Source organism: Camelus bactrianus, chromosome 3, assembly GCF_048773025.1.
Source record: "Camelus bactrianus isolate YW-2024 breed Bactrian camel chromosome 3, ASM4877302v1, whole genome shotgun sequence".
Taxonomy (NCBI): Eukaryota; Metazoa; Chordata; class Mammalia; order Artiodactyla; family Camelidae; genus Camelus; species Camelus bactrianus.
In genome coordinates this window covers 89,119,218-89,137,214 of record NC_133541.1, presented here as the reverse complement: position 1 = coordinate 89,137,214, position 17,997 = coordinate 89,119,218, and positions in this window count along the sequence as shown.

The window sequence follows — 17,997 nt, the reverse complement described above, 5'->3', positions numbered from 1 at the left end:
TATAGTTCCCTATGTTATACAGTAGAATCTTGTTGTTTATCTATTTTATATATGGAAGTTATGTAAATTCCCTTTAAATCAGCTCCTTAATCTCTTCCCTTCTTCTGTGTGGACTGGAGGTAGGAGGTGGTCACTGACAAGGTACTTTTGCCACCTTTAATATGTCTAACAAGAATACCCTAACATTTCTCCTTAGAAGGAGGCATTTCTCATCAACTGTCACCTTCAGTTTTAATGCCTTAATTGACATGCCATGATGGCAGAGAAAGTCCCATTTAACATCTTATTTGTTTCACTGCTTTGGTAATTAATATTTCTTTTCACCAGTCCTAGTCCTTCTTTCCCAATTGGGCACAAGGATGGAATTGAAGGGGGAAAAGAGAGCTTCCCTTCTATAGAAAGCCTAACTAAAAGTGAGTTAATCCACTTGTGTGGAAAGAAAGTGAATATTTCCCTAGTGTCCTTGGTTTTTTTCCTCAAGCATCTGTTTATATGTGTTTCTTCCTTTCCAGCCCATGGCCATGCTTTACTCACACCCATGTTCCCAGCACATGGTGGAGTACATAAATTGTAACAGGAACTCTACATGTGGACTGGAGTGATTGGTTCATTGTGTGAAGGAGATAGATATGAAATGGCCATTTGAATCACAGTTCCTAATGATCTGAATTAAAGATGAAGTTGTAGAAAGAACAAAGTTGTATTGAATTGCAGTGCTGTGCAGAGGGAGGTCATGTCGCTATGGGCAGAGAGGAATTGAAAAGTATAATCTGTTTCCTCCTATCTCCAGTTAGCTTCCCCAAATATTCTAAATTTATAATAATTCTAAAGTTATTTGAATGATAGGGCTAATCCTGAAAGAAACAGTTTACAAACTGGCAAGGAGTGAGGGTCAGAAAAATATCTTTATTTACCTACTAAGATACTTTGGAGAATCACTTAACATCCTACTAAAGGCACAAATCCGTCTGTATTACATGCTTAAAAGACCTGAAATCATGTTCTTTAGCTGGGAAAACTTTTCCATTTAAGGGCTATGTGCATTCTGCTGATGCAAAAACGACAAGGTTGGCAGTCTCTTTTGATGAATGTGTAGCGGAATATTATTTTCCATAGTAACAGATTTTTCTAGCACCAGTAGGGGATTGACTTTGCAGAAGTACATATTGACTCTAAGGGAATAAGCTGTTATCTAAATTCAACTATTTGGACCAGGTACAAACTCAGCAGAGAAAATTGCCTTCTATATAGGACATTGGTGTATTCAGTTTGCTCCAGCTCAAGACCCTCAATATGGAAAAACCAAGTTCAAACAGCCTGATAGGGAAAAGGGTCAGAGAGAAAACAAGTGGCAGAGGTAGGGAGACTGAGACAGCCTCTGCTGTCACAGCTTGTGAGGAGGGCGCTGGACAGAAGTGCCTCTGCTTCATAATATCGAAGAAAACTGACGTTCTTTGGTGGTTCTAGCCCTTCCCCCATAGTATCAAAAGGACAGCAGCATAGTAATCTGCTGTTTACATAAATAAAAAAGTGTCAGTTGAGAAAAGTCGTGTACTCAGTATGCTCTTAAAACATCTGTTCTAGTAAAACACTTGACAATAATCATGCACCAACAGGAGAAAAACAGCTGTGCGTGAATCGATAGGCTCCAGCGTCCGCACGCCTGGAATATATGGACAATAAAATCTTCAGGAATGGGCCCCTGGAGTGTTTGGATCAGTGGACAGACTATTGATTACGTGTAATTTTCCTGCGAGCAGTTGTTACTTAGCTGTATGGAATGTACTGGGCCTGGAGGCCAAGGGAAAGCTTGTACTCGTGGACCTGTTACTTGAAGCCTTTTACACCAACTCTTTCAAAGCAGTATTTAAGCAAAAATTACCCTTATGGGAAATTTTTGAAGCACCAAGAGGTGATGTGTCTGCAACTAAGTAGAGTCATGGAGGTGAGGTTACAACCCACTGCTTCCCTCCTCCCCTTTGCATGAAATTCTGTCCCAAAGTTTGATCCTGTTTGTTATCCCTTTCTGTTACCATCTCGCTGCAATATGATCGGATTTTCTTATTTGTAGAGGCAGAGTGGTTACCTGGGCTCCTAAGATACAGCCCATATGGGTCTTAGTACTGCCTCTCTTTCCTCATCCTGTCCTGGGAAGGCTCTTGGAGTAAAGCAACTACAATGTTTCTTTCCCCAGGCTGTAGAAAATGTGATATAAGGAGAGCGTAAACTCCACCTGTTCTTTCCTCATGGTATCTTTTGTTGTTGTTGTTGAAGTATAGTTAATTTACAGTGTTGTCTTAGTTTCAGGTATACAGCAAAGTGACTCAGGTATGTGTGTGTGTGTGTGTGTGTGTGTGTGTGTGTATGTGTATATATATATGTATGTATACTTTCAGATTTTTTTTCCATTACAGGTTGTTAAAAGATATTGTATATAGTTCTCCGTGGTATAAAGTAGGTCTTTGTTATTTATCTGTTTTATATATAGTAGTGTGTATCCACTAATCCCAAACTCCCAGTTTATCTCTCCTCCCCACCACCCCTGCTTTCTTCTTTAGTAACAATAATTTGTTTTCTATCTCTGTGAGTCTTTCTGTTCTGTAAATAAGTTCATTTGTATAATTTTTTTTTAGATTCCACTGTATCTTTTAAAATTTTGTTTCTGGGAATGCATGCTATTCATATTAATTTGTTTTTAAATTAATAACCCATCATTTACATACATAATTGCAGTTAACCCTGCAAAAATCATTTGAAGTTAAAAGATGTGTGGGTCAGCTCTCATCCTCCAGATGTTGGTGATTCCTGGGACAGCCTGGGAAATGGCTTCTAGCTTTTCCCTCTTCATGGCCAGTCTTGGCAAGCACCGATTTCTAGGGTTCTCTCACAAGGTGCAAAGTGCTGCAATACAGTATTCCATCTCGATGCTCTATTTCTCGTGTTGAAAGAGCATTCCAAAATTTATCAGCCTTTACTGGAACCAATCAGTCAGCCGCTCTGAGCTGCTCAAGGCGGAGTTGTGCCTTTCACCACTGACATGTGGAAGAGCAGTCAGACGCTGAATTACATGGCTGGCTTTCTTTGTCTTCATCTGTTTAAAGTACTCACTGAGCCCTGGTGAAATAACAGTACTGTGTGTAAAAGCCCTTGGAAAACCTCATTCATCATGAAGTTGGTAGAGATGCCTGAACAAATAACTGAAGGGCCAAATTCACAAAAGACCAGAATAGACAATGTTTTGATGTTTTCAGGGATCATGCCGTGAACATGATTTTGCTTCCGCCTCCCCCACTCCCACCTTCCCATCTTTAAAAGTTTGGACCCTTAAACTTCAGTCCAAAGCTGACAGAAAGTGAACTACTCAGAGGGTTAGTGTTGCAGCTGTTAAAATAATAGCATTTCCAGACCTTGATTATCTACTTTGAGAGCCCAAAATACATCATTAAAAGCAGTTTATGCATCTCTGTATATCAAGGATGATGCCACCAGCAAGGCCAGCTAAGATCATCTAAGTTGAGATGGAAGGGACAGACAGATCTGCCGGACTTTCTAGAGGATGGGACACATGCTGGCTTAGAGCTGACCTCTCCTGTGGGGATTAACTGCTCTCTAGGTTATTGTTAGCGATCTAAACTTTAAGTTTGGCTTTCCCTGGAACACAGCATGATTGTAGCTTACACTCAAGTCTCCTCATTTGGTGTTTGTACTTAGGGCATGTAAAGAAATGTTAATCTTTGCTGAAGCCAAACATAATTAATGCTGTAGTTTGGTTTCAGAAAGGTAATGCCAAAGATGTGTCATTTTTCAGATTATTTATATTTGGGTGACTCATATAGTTGATCCTTTATGGTGTAGATAATTTGGAGTCATTTTAAAGTGAAACAAACTGTCAGTTCAGCATTGTTTTGGGAGAGAAGTCATTAAAATAGGATTTGTTAAGGAGATATGATTTAATACCTTTTACTTAGGGAAGGACAGAGTTTCTAGAGAGTCTGAGGATAAAATGTGTGGCAGTCCATACACAGGCTCTCTGTTTGGCTTTGAAAGCCATTTGATTTGGGGGGTGTGTGTGTGTGTGTACACCCGTGCACACTATGGGGGCTGGGGAGCACTTTCATGAAGGCTACATTTATGAACAGTGGTGAATTTGATTTCAACTTGGGTCTTAACAAGAAGGGTAGCTAGTTGTCAATGAATGATTAGTATGAAATACTTTCTATTTTTATATCATCTGGAAAACAAAAAATAAAAGATGTGAGGTGTAGACTAGTTAGAGCACAGAATGCTCAGGTTAGTGAAGTCGTTCTCGTGATGATAGGTGGTGTCTTAGGGCCAGACATTTTGCAGTGTGTTGGAGAGAATCAGATGTCCCCAGGAATCCTGTTGGAATGCCAGCGTATTACAAAGAATTTCAGCATTTACTGGCTTTAGAGAGGGATTGTTCATTTTATGAAAAGATGATGATTCTGATATATAAGGGCAACATGAAGGCAAGAGAGCATGGGACAAAAATGCATTCACATACAGAAGAGCATCAGCAACACTGGGACAATTCAAAAAGAAGAGGATTTCAAACTGATCCACAAAAGAGGCTAAACTCTAAGCTGTGGCAAAGCATGAAAAAATCAGAAGTTGACACTAGGACATGATGCAAAAACCTTTTTCTGTGTATTGTTGTTTAAGTTAACTGTGTATGTAGATAGCTGTCATTCTGTATCGTGAATTCAGTTCTTTTCAACAAATCCTTTTTTTTCTTCATGCGGTTCAGGGTTGAAGAAATATCCTCTGTTACAGATATCTACTTGTGAACCGGCTTCCATTAAAATTCTGAGTCCCAGAGTGGCAAAACCAGCTAAGCAGCAGCTCTCAGAAGGATGTACTTTTAATGAAGTGTTTTTTCTCCAGGGGATGTTATCGCATAAACTCACCCACCATGTCCTCACTCATGAGGCCTTTGAATGCTAGACCTTGTCTTGAATTCCTTATCATGGTCTGTATCTCAATGCTAATAAATTATCAAATCACCAAATACAGATAGTTAAAATAGTGAAAGACAATCCTAGAATGATCTTTCTTCAAATAAAATAATACAAAACAATAAAAAAAGAAGCATTCTATGACAAAAATAACACCCTAAACAAGCAAGGCACTCTCAGCATAGAGTGTCAGAAAAGGCACTGAGCTGAAAACCATTCTAGTCCTCCCTGTGATCTGTTAGATGCTTGCCTCTTCATACATTCCTTTATCCTTCTGAATATCAGTGTCCTCATCTGTAAAATAATGGGGTTGAATAAGATTACTGCCTCCTTCTATCTACTTGAAAGATCACAGGATTTTGACAGAAATCTGGGACATGAGAGAATTTCATATGTTCCTGTATTTCATGAATTATTTCCTGTGTATCATATACAGTAATTTGGTTTCTCTAAGGTAATGTATTATGAAACCAAGGATGTGATGTTTTGAGGTTATTTACAGTTTGGATAACCCATACATATATAATATGTTATATATGTAATTATATCATATATATATAAAATTATATACTCCATCATTCTGGCTGATTAGGTAGAAAAGGAATTTAATAAAAGGATATTGGGTAGGTCACAGAATCAGTAGGAGGACTTGAAAACCAGTCTGGGGCTCTGCAGCCAGAAAAAAGTGCCTAAGATGATGTCACAGAACAGCCCTGGTAAGGAAAGCTGATGTCGCCACCTGAGTTAGACCTGCAGTTTGTGCTGTTGCCACTGTTGCCTGAAGAACTGTTCATGTTCTCCCCACCCCTCCACCAGTAGGGATCCCCAGGGCTCCTGCATCTCTGCACCCTGCCTTCCAGTTTGCAGGCGGGGGCCCAGGGTGTGTGTCTGTACCCTAGCTACTAGAGAAGCCCCAGCAGTGACTTTCTGGAGTTTTCAGCATCTGTCTGGAATTCAGTCCTGTCTCCTACTGGGACTTACAATGTGGGAAATTTCCTCAAATGTAAACAAGCCTTCTGAAAAATGACCAGTGTCCACAATACCATCTTTATCCAGTTTAGTAGACAAATATTCTGTTTTGTGATGGAGAATTTCTCTGTTGAAGAGCTTGCATTCAGCCTGTTGCAGGTTAAAGCTCTCTCAGAGGTCTGTGTGGCTTTTCCTTATTAATATCACCTTCTCTCTTTCCAAGTAATTAAAGTCATTTATCTTTGCTTACCTCTAATTTTTACCAAAACAATCTATTTCTCCCTCTTTTCCCCTTCCTTCCCTCCCTCCTTTCCTCCCTTCCTTCTTTTCTCTTCCTCATTATTCTTTGAAATAAACAAGACCAGGAAGTTATTTCTCTTTGGTTGTAAATTGACGTGTAACATTTAAACTTAATTCTTAAAATGCTCTTTATACATTATTTGCACAAGAATGTACTCAGGCATCTGCAAAGGTTTAGAAAAAATTTACTGCATTTTTTAGTAAGGGACAATTTGCAGAAGATTTGGAGGTGGAAATGGAATGGGTAGATAAGCGAATATTAGAAGAAATTGCCTAGATGTTCACGGCGTAAGATTGGGACATGTGATTGACATGGGGACTGGGAGGTATGTTTGGGGAGCCCTGTGAGGGGAAGCTCTTTGAAAAAGAGGATGCAGATTCAGTTCTGTTCCATAAGGCTCTGAGAATATTGCTGTATTGTCCAGTAACTGATTAGGAGAACAATACTCCAGTGTGATGTTGACTCCTTTAATACATGGAACCCATGAGAAATTTTTATTACACTTTGTGTGAAATATTAGAGTGCTTATACAAAAAATGCAGCTTTCTGGCTCAAATTGAAAAATGCTATGAAGATGCAATAAAGTAAAACATAAGCCATCCCACTATAAACCTGAAAAGCAGTAATAAGTGAAAATGACTGCTAATAGCATATTGTCAGTGATAGAATGTTCCTGCCCTTTGGATGTCAGACCTGGACCTTTTCTGAATTTATTATAATGCTCACAGGGAGAAATGCATGTTCATTACTAGTGCTTAGAGCATCTGGTAAGGTAACCTCTAATTCTGCTTAAATGGAAATTGACAAAGCAGATACATGTTATTCTGGTTCTTGAGAATTAGTCCCCTGGGATGGCTCTTCTGATTCAGCATTCCCGAATTATGTGCCATCCTCAGAACAAGGCTTGAACACCAAATGACACTCAATGGCTCAATCTGTGTAAATAAATCTAAGCCATATGAATCCGACACAAATTGCTTCATTCAGTGAATTGAATGATTGTAAGGGACTGTCATGGTGAGAACACTGCTTTTTTATGTTGACTTTACAGCTCTAAGTCCCCTGCTTATATACAAGGGGGTAAAAGTCAGCGGTCATCAGAGGTCCAGATTACATTTTGAATAGATATTACCTGATTGGATTATAAACCTTGAGGGAATATGAAAGCTTAAGTAAGAAGGAGTTCCTTCCTTTAAATCAGTGGTTATTAAACAGGTGTACCTATGCTTTAGCATCTCAGGGAAGAGGGGTTATTTTGTAGGAATATTTCATATGTACAACAGCTAGACTCTGTTATGAAAATTGTTTTCTTACTCTATTAGCCAAGATATCAGGGAAATTTCATACAAATAAAATAAATTATTTTACTTCTTTGTGTCATATTTCCTTCATCTATAGTAATTTACATATTACTGAAGGAATAGCCTTGAGGTGGACCCAGTGTTGTTAAAACTTACTCAGATTGCTGATAGCAAACCAGCTGTGTTCAGGAGCTGAATTTTAAAATAATTTTGATGTAGGCTAGTCCCAGAACAGTTCCACCTTTGTTGAGCCCCAGGTACTTGTGAAACTCTCAATTTATCATTGTATAAGCTCTTGAAGAATGTCTCAGTTGCTAATGACAAAAGTTATCACGTGGATTGGAAGGAGATGAAATGGAAAGAAAGGAGGAATGAGAATTGTTTTATGCCAATAACATGATAATGAAGAAAGGGATGGATGAAGGAAAGGCAAGAGGCAGTGGCTAAGTAGAATTACTGAGAGTTCAGATGCAGTGTCACAAGCAATCCCACATACAATAAGCACATAGAAGTTCTAACCTTTAGCATCTGTGTGGAACAGGAAGTAGAGTGTGGTATGGGGAGGTTGGTCCGTTCTTCCTGGTGGGGGCTTTTGGGTCATAGGTGGTTCAGATGCTGGCTTGATTTACTTCTTCTTCTGCTATTACTGTTGCCACTATCACCAGCTCTTATTTGTAAAGCATTTGGTCTTGTCAGATGTCATGCTAGGCCATCATTCAAAAGTCCACAAATGACAAATGCTGGAGAGGCTGTGGAGAAAAGGGAACCCTCCTATACTGCTGGTGGGAATGCAGTTTAATGCAGCCACTGTGGAAAACAGTATGGAGATTCCTCAAAAGAATAGGAATAGACTTACCATATGACCCAGGAATCCTGCTCCTGGGCATACATCCAGAAGGAACCCTACTTCAAAAAGACACCTGCACCCCAGTGTTCATAGCAGCACTATTTACAATAGCCAAGACATGGAAACAGCCTGAATGTCCATCAACAGATGACTGGATAAGAAGATGTGGTATATTTATAAAAAGGAATACTATTCAGCCATAAAAATGACAATATAATGCCATATGCAGCAAGCATGGATGCTCCTGGAGAATGTCATTCTAAGTGAAGTAAGCCAGAAAGAGAAAGAAAAATACCATATGAGATTGCTTATATGTGGAATCTAAAAAATAAATAAATAAATACAAAACAGAAACGGACTCATAGACATAGAATACAAACTTGTGGTTGCCAAGAGGGCAGGGGGTGGGAAGGGACAGACTGGGATTTCAAAATGCAGAATAGATAAACAAGATTATACTGTATAGCACAGGGAAATTATATACAAGATCTTGTGGTAGCTTACAGTGGAAAAAAAATGTGACAGTGAATATATGTATGTTCATGTATAACTGAAAAATTATACTCTACGCTGGAATTTGACACAACATTGTAAAATGACTATAACTCAATAAAACAATGTTTAAAAAATAAAAAAAAAGACATGTCATGCTAAAGCACTGGTATATATTATCTCATTTACCACTTTCAAAGATTTCTTCAAAATATAGTGGAATGGTAAAAGTTGCATCACCTGGGGACCGGGAGTCCATCCTCCTACTTTAAGACTGTGATCAGCCATCAACCAGGGACAACTCATATAATTTTCTAACTGTATGATGGAAATAACAAGACTTAGTTAATGGATTTGCTGTTAGGAAAAAAAATGAAATAACTCCAGTTCAGTGACTAGCCTCATGTCAGGCAGATAGTACACTATCATGTCAAGTTTCTTTTTTCTTTTTTTTAGTTAAACTACTTTCTTTATCTATGATAATTAAAATGTGAAAATTACTTTCAACTAGAATATTTAATATAAAGTTTGCCCTTTCCCTGAATTATATAATTTTGGAATTTCTCATAAGAAGTTGTGTTTGATTTATTGTTATATTGTTTTTACTTATAATATCTAATGTAATACCTTGTACAAAGTGAGTACTCAGAATTTTTCTTGTATTAATGGTGGAATTTATTATTTAATTTATATGAATTTATTTTCTCATTAGAAATAAGTATTTTCAGATTGGAAGATTTTCAATGAAGCAAAATATTTTAGGCAACAAAACCATTATGAATGGAATATTTGGAAGCCATAGTTTCTTAGGGGGAACAAATGGGTCCAGAAAGTAGAGCTAAAGGCAGCATTTCCAGGTATGTTCTCATGTCTGATAAAAAAAATTTCTTTTCTGGAGCAGAGAGAATTAATTTGTTTTTTGTTTTTGTTTTTTTGTTTGCTTTTTGCTCAGAATATCAAAAAGATCTCAGTGAGAATCTATGGGCAATACTTACTCTGAAAGAATTCAACTTACCATCTTATCCAGAGCAAATATGTGCTCATCTTACGTATCACCTGTCTAAGGTGGACTAAAACACACATGAATTGAAATAGGCAAGCCCTTTTTTTCTCCCTAAAGTCTTAGAAATAATATTTTCAAATAATTCACAGCACAGTTTTCAATTTCACCGTTTATACCTAGATTCAGTAGGCATGTAACAGTTCCAAACAATAAGATGAAATCTAAGTGGACCAAGATGTAAAGGAGACAGGTTTTTGTATCTTTTTGTCGTATTACTTTTCACACTTCTGGGAGGAGGTCTTACTTTGCTATTCCATTCTAGTAGGTACTGCTGGTGGTTGAAAGCTAAGCTAGAGGGGGATAATTTGGAATACCACGGACCACTTCATCAAAATTGTTAGTTATTGTAAAAATTGGCTCCATCACTTGTTCTAGATTGTATTTGTTCTAGTGGGTGAGGAAGAAAAGAAATGATAGAAACAACAAAAAACACCTAGTCCTCTGGAGCTGGACCCCTTAAGTTTGGATATGGTTTCTGTTTTTACTACATACAGTCTTGTGTGAATTACTTCACCTCCACTTCCTCATGAATAAAATAGGAAAAATAATAGGGATTATCTTATTGAATTTTGAGAAGAATTAATATATGCAAAGCACCTGGAATTAAATGAATTAGTATATATAAAGCACCTGGAAGAGTGTTAGAACAATAGTTGAAATAATATTAGTGGTATTATTCCTGCATGCTAATGTTAAATTTGGCTTTTAAATTTCCAAATCCTACAACTTTTCTCTTTTTTATAATAATACCAGGACATGGGTCCAAAAATTGGGAAATTTATGGGCATGTGCATGCATGTATAGTTGTTTTCTTTTAGTTGAGTGAGCAAGTTTTATTTCAGAGAGTTAAAAAAGTCATTCACTTTGAAACATCCTTCAATAATCCAGTTTGAAGAAGAGCCAAACAATAAGAATCATATCCTTCATCGAATGAGAAAAAGTGCAGTAGGTGTGTGTAATAAATGAACATATTCTGGAGTGAGGGTATAAAATAAAATAAGTGTAGTTCGTAAGAAAGTTGAATCAAACGGATAGTGACTTGGGAGGTCTAGAACTTTATAGAAAAAGCTTTTTTATGTTATTATGTTACGGAAACAAGCACCACTCGGAGGGTTGGAGTCCTCGGATGTATTACGCCGGCGGGCTCAAAGGGGCTCCTGCTCCGAAGCTCTGAGCACCTCCAAGACGTGCACATGAGGTTTTACAGGGTAAAGTACAAGCTTGGGGTATTCGGCCAATAGGCATGGAACAGCTTTAGCAGCATTATCATCACAAAGGTGGAGGCAGGGAGGCAGCAAACCAACATTCCAAAACCAGATATGTACCTTTGAAAACCCAGCTGGCTAGCAAAAAAACATGAACAGCAAACCAACACTAATTAACCTAGATTTACAAGTTAGTCTAGCAGAACTCAGATGAGTATTCCAATACTTAGATTTGTGAGTTATCTTGTTAGCCCAGCCCAGCCTCTCCTTCACATTCCTAGACTTAAGAGTTACCTTGTTAGACCAGCCCGGTTTTTCCTTCACAGTTAAATACAATGTGGTAGCATTTTTCCTGTTGAGGTCTTCTTAGATCTACATATACTTCTGTTCAAAATCTGAATATTCCAAGTATTGTTTTCTGAACCACAATGGAATGCTGGATAGAATAAAAAATAAAATAAAATTCTCAAATTTGATTTCTAGGTATAGAATGGCTCTTCATCAACAGTTTGACAACATAGCAAAAGACAATGCATCCCTAAGAGGCTGGTAGAATTAAGGTGCAGTTGGGACATAAAAATATTCCTCAAAGGGGTATAGATCTTTAAAGTTGATCTCACTGAGATAAATCAAATTTATTTTCTATCTAAAATTAACGATATGTTAGAATGCTTCAACATTTGGTCATGTATTCTTTTTTTCTCACTTATAAAATAACATGTGCTGCCTTTATGAAGACCTGGCTTTGGTTTATGACTCTGACACTTACTAATAGTAGGGATTTGAGAAAGTAGCTTGGTCTTGCTGAACTCTTGCTGAACCCCAATTTTGGTATCTGTTAAATGGTTAGAACAAAAATGCAAACTGTGTGGAGGAAGCAGTATTAAAAGGGATAAATGCCTGGTAAGTAGGAGGCATTCAGCAGTTGTTAGCCACTGTTATTGTAAGTCTGACCACTCCCCAACAGACTTTCAGCTCTCTCATTTCTACCTATTTTACATTTCAAAGCCTACAAAAATAAATTAAGCTCACTGAAAAATAGGAAGTTAAGAGTATCAGCAAATAATCTTAATTTCCGACGATCTTTGTCACTGTAAGGAACTGTGAGAGTGTGAAAAAGAGAAAGAATAAATTTGTTTTTGAGATTCCCATGCTCCCATTCCTCTATATATTCTTGAATGTTTTTGACTATGGTTAATTGCCTGAATGGTAAACAAATATTAAAGAGGGGTGTGCACTTTTTGGTACTTAGAAGATGGATGGTTAGCAAGGGATATTTATTTATCCTTACGTATATTCATATAGTCATCAGTTTCTTAATAACTCTATGGATTTTTTAAAAGGAGCATTTTAATTTTCTACAGATTTTTCATGGAAACTGTCATTAAAGAGAAAATGCATTTGAAGGCAATTGCACAAGGTTTAATTTTTATTTCTAAGGGAAAATGTGTGCATGCAGTATTAAAAGTAATAAAGGAAAGCTGAATTTCCCTTGAGGTATCTGAGGCTGAATAAAATCTGCTACATTATCCTTCAATCAGCCACTTAAAAATTTTAATTGTGTAGACTCTTTATCACAAGGAAAGTAACCTTTGCATGAGCTTTCCTTTGTGGAAGGGTGTAGGGGAGGGCTAGCACCTTTTTTCCGCTCCTTCAGAAGACTCCTTTCATTTCAACATTTCTGTGCAGCTCAGGTGCTCCTCTAGGCTCTAGCATTGACTTTGAGGCTCATTATGCTGTACAGTATACGGAAAAAAAACACGGTAATGAACAGGCTTTAAACAAGCAGGTACTTGGTTACTGTAAAATGCCTCAAGCTAACCCTACTCTAAATCTGTGTACTGTGTACAGACAGGGTCCAGAACATTTGCTGTTCAACAGCCCCTGACTCAGCAAAGCTAATTGTGCGTGTCCCTTTCTGTAGCTCCCACTCTTTCTTCTAAATGTCAGGGTGACACAGCATATGCCATTTTGGAAACACACTGCCAATTGGTGTGAGATGCAGATCTCCTGATTTTCTTTTTGCACATTTAGTGGCAATCATGGGAACTATATAGTGTGATAATGGTAGAAGAGGATGATTTTATGACTCTTAAATTTTGACTTCCCATGTATCTCATGAAGGATCTTATAGTTAATTAAGGCCACATGCTTTTCTGGGTTTGGGATGAATTAGGACCCAAGAAGATGATGAGAAACAATGAAGCCACACTTCTACAGTCCAAAGGAAGCAGGGGACAAAGCAAATTACCCAGATGATCCCAGCGGAGTATCTCTTGGAACAGTTTCATTTAGCATCAGTACTGTTGCTCTGTGCCATTAGTCTCTTCTTACAGCTCTGCAGGGTGAAGTTTGATGCTGAGGTGCTGTGCCTTTAGAGTTTCTGCCAGTATGTCTTGGAGAGTCACCAGGCACCAACCACATGAGAACAGGGTCATGTCTTTTGTCTTAGTTCCTCCAAAGCCAAAGGGAAATGGAAACAGCATAGCATGGGAAACATTTCATAGCAGTTTTGTCCTTTATTTTTTAAGAAACAGCTTTTTGAGGTAGAATAGGCATACAGTAAATCATTTGCATTATAGTGCACAATTTGATGGTTTGATATATAAATATGCCTCTGAAACTACCACCTCAATCAAGATAATGACCACACTCAACCCTTTCAAAAATTTCTTTATGTTCTTTTCAATCCTTCTCTCATTCACAGACAATGCCTGATCTGCTTTTTTTTGTCCACTTACATTAATTGGCATTTCCTAAAATTTTATATAAGTAGAATCGTGCGTTATGTACTCTTTTTTCATTTAGCTTCTTTTATGCAGCATATTTATTTTGAGATTGATACCTGTTGTTTGTAACTTTTTATTGCTGAGTAATATTCCACTGTAGTTATGTACCACAAGGTGATAAGCGTTCTCCTGTTGATGGACATTTGGATGGTTTACAGTTTTTCACAATTGGAAATAAAGCTGCTGTGAATATTTGTGTACATGTGTTTGTGTGGACATACGTTTCATTTCTCTTGAGTAAATACTTAGTGGAATGCTGGATGATATGATAAATTTTTTTATTGGAATTTACTTCATATACCATAAAATTCATCTTTAAAAAAAGTGTATAATTCAATCATTGTTAGTGTATTCATAAGGTTGTGCAATCATCACCACTATCTAATTCTATAACATTTTTATCACACCCTGCCCCCCATAATAACCCCTGTATCCAATAACAGTCACTATCCATTTTCCCCTCCCTCCAGCCCCTATAAGCCACTAATCTACTTTCTGTCTCTATGGTTTTGCTTATTCTGTGCAGTTTATATAAATGAAATTATATAATATGTGGTTTTCTGTGTCTGGTTTCTTTAACTTAGCATAGTTTTTAAAGAGATTCATCCACATTTTAGCATGTATCAGTATGTCAGTCCTTTTATGGTTGTTAAGAGTGCAGAACTTAAATGTTCTCACCAAAAAAAAAAAAAAAAAAAGAATGAATATGTGAGTTGATGGATGTGTGTTAATTAACTTATTTGGGGGGCATCTTTTCACAATGATTATGTGTATCAAATCATCACATTGTATGCTTTAAATATTTTGCAGTTTTCTTTGTCAGTTATACCTCAATAAAACTGAAAAAATTAATTTGATTAGGAATAAGAAAAAAAAAATTCTTTAGACCAAGGCCTTAGTAGTCCAGATCCTACTCAACACAGCAGTATAGGCAGCTACTACTTTTCTCTTGGTGATAGCTTCTGAGATGAAATCTATTTACCTTTCTGCCTCAATTATAGGGTTTCTGCCTCAATTATAGGGTCTATAGTCTTATTAAATATGCAACCTTTAAAAATTGTGGGAGCTAATGGAATTGTGGACTTGTTCTCTCAATAATCATTTCGTAGTTACTTTCTATGTGTCAGGTTCATGTAACCTATTGGGGATCAAGAAATGGATAGGATGCCTTTTCAGCCTCTAAGAGCTCCATAGATCTTAAGAGGATATGTACAACTTCTGTGAGGATTGATGTATTCATGGTTAGGTTAAGGTAAACTTTGTAGTGATGATAAAATATTCTACTCTTGGAGATACTGATTGACACAGAGTAACAAGAAATGTGGTCACTAGGCACAGCAAACCACTTTCCATGATTTCTTAAAGAATGTGACTGCTTTTTCCTCTGTGATGAGTTTGAACTCTGTACTGGTGAAGGGTATTCACTAAAACCACAGGTGGTCACTGCAATAATGCTGCTTTTCCTTTTTTTTCGCCCATTTTGTCTTCTTTCTGCCTCCAAAACAGTAAGTACACATTTCCAATGTCTGTCTCCTCCTTTCTTATTTTCTGTTTTTCTAAAAATTGGGAAATTAATTGTATCTATTTCGCAAGATTGCTCTGAGGACTGAGTAGGATAATGCATAGTAAAGTGCTTAGTAAAGTGCCTGACTTACTAAATGTTAGTTTTTAAAAACATTCCTGTCATTATTGTTGCTGTTTACTTGTAACATTAGCTTAGATTTTCCTCCATTTGCATTTGGCTTTTGCTCACTCTGCATGGAGTAGAACCTCTCAAAGCATGTCCCAACATTCTGAGGCTGAAACGTGTGGTGTGACTCACAAGCATCATTAGAGCTTGTGAACAGACACATTGGAAATGGATGTTACCTTAAATCTGGGCAAGAATTACTGGCAAAACAATCCCCATAGTCTGAATTTAGCAATTAATTTCATCAGCTTTGAGAAATGTTAGAATTATTTGGTCCTTGGTATCAACAAAAAAATGAAGCAGTTGCTAACATATTGAGAGAGAATTTGCCAAGAGATGCCCAGCTGTGTGTTGACAAGAGCCTTGGCAGAGAGCGAGCGTGACGATTTGGGATGGTGTACCATTCCTTGACAGCATTTCCACAGCTGGCAGTCAGTCCTATCATGAGCTTTGCAGACAGGCAGTAATCTAATCTAGTATCCCATTTATTCTTTTTTCTTTTTCTTTTTTTCCCAACTCCAGATATCTTTTGGTTCAGCATTTTGACATTTATAATCAGTACATTATATTCCATCTTGTTGACCTTTTTGGACTTGGAATAATTAAGATTGTGAATCTTCACAGCGAGTTTGACTTTGGTGTATTTGTCTCTCTGATCATTATCTCAGTCAACAAGCATTTAGCATCCTCCCAGTGGTCCCTAGATGATATTAACCTCTTGTATATACGTAAGCATAACTGACACTTTGGTTGGTTTCCTAGTATTTATGGCAGCATTTGCAAGTTCTAAGGGCTTATTGGGAAGGAATAGTTTGTGCCAAACATCCTAGTATTTTCTTGGCATTTACTCTTTGTTTAAGTCCTGAGGAAGAGAAAACATTCTGAACAAATAACCAGTGGGCTCATTTCATAAAACATATTCATTCTCCTTCTGACATACTATTTGTTTAGTCTCTGTCTTTTCCTGCTAGAGGGTGAACTCCATGAAGGCAATAACCCTGGCCCATTCATTTACTGCTGTAGCCCATGACACTTTCTTCTAAGACCTCAACAAATATTTGTGAATGAATAAATGAAATCACTAAGTAAATTTTTTGAGCACTGTCTAAGAAATAGCATTGTGCTTAGACCAAGAAATACCAACTAACTCCAAAGACTAGTTTGTTGTCTTGTTGGAGTGTATGTACCAGTTAGGGAATTAGACAAAGTAAAAGAAAAATAATAACAGAATGGAATCATAGATTGTGATTAACTGTTATGAAGTACTATGTGATAAAATGATGAAAGACTGACAGGAGAGAATGGGAAAAGCCAATCCGAGGAGATCTGAATGATGAAGAATCAACTAGCCACATGAAAAGCTGGTGGTAGATCTTCCAGATAGTACAAAATTGCAGAGGAGGGAAGGGTTTGGTATACCTAAAGAACAGAGAGGAGGCTGTCATGGCTAAAAGTGAGCAGGAGGGAATGTGATGAAGTTGGAGAGGCAGAGATGAACCACTTCATGAGACCCTGTAGACACTGGTGAGATGAAGTATAATGGTAAGCCACTGGAGGATTTTGAGCAGGAAAGCGACATCTGATTTCTGGTTTCAAAAGCTACACGCAAATTGTACTGGAAAGGACTGAGAGGATGCAAGGGAACCAGTTAGAACGTTCAGGAGTCCAGTGACTTGACTAAAATGGTGGCATTGCAGATGGAGAGAAGTTGGCTGATTTAAAATACACTGGAAGGAAGTACTGACTCAAGGTGGTAATGAATATAGTGCATGGGAAATGGTGAGTAAAAGCTGAATGAAAAATTATTTCAAGGATTCTGCAGGTATGAAGGTATATTTGCATAACTGGCAGGACTGGTATCATTCACGGAGATGAGGATGACTTGAGGTGGGTTCTTCATCGAAGAAAATTATCTATCTATCTATCTATCTATCTATCTATCTATCTATCTACCTACCTACCTACCTACCTACCTAGACAGAGAAACACAGAGAAACATATATTATAAGGCTCATTTAACTGTGGAGCCTGGGAAGTGCCAAGTTCTGCAGTCAGTAAGTTGGAGACCTATAAGAGCCACCAATGATGTAAGGGCCATCAAAATCTGAAGGCCTGGGGACCAGGAGAGCTGATGGTGTAAGTTCTGGTCTGAGGACAGGAGGAGACTGATGTCTCAGCTAGAGCATTATGCAGGAGGAGTTCCTTCTTACTCAGCCTTTTTGTTCTATTCGGGTCTTCAGTTGATTGAACAAAGCCCACTCACCTTAGCAGGCAATTTGCTTTATTCAGTCTACCAATTCAAATGTTAATCTCATCCAAAAATACTCCCACAGACACACCCAGAATAATTTTGACCAAATGTCT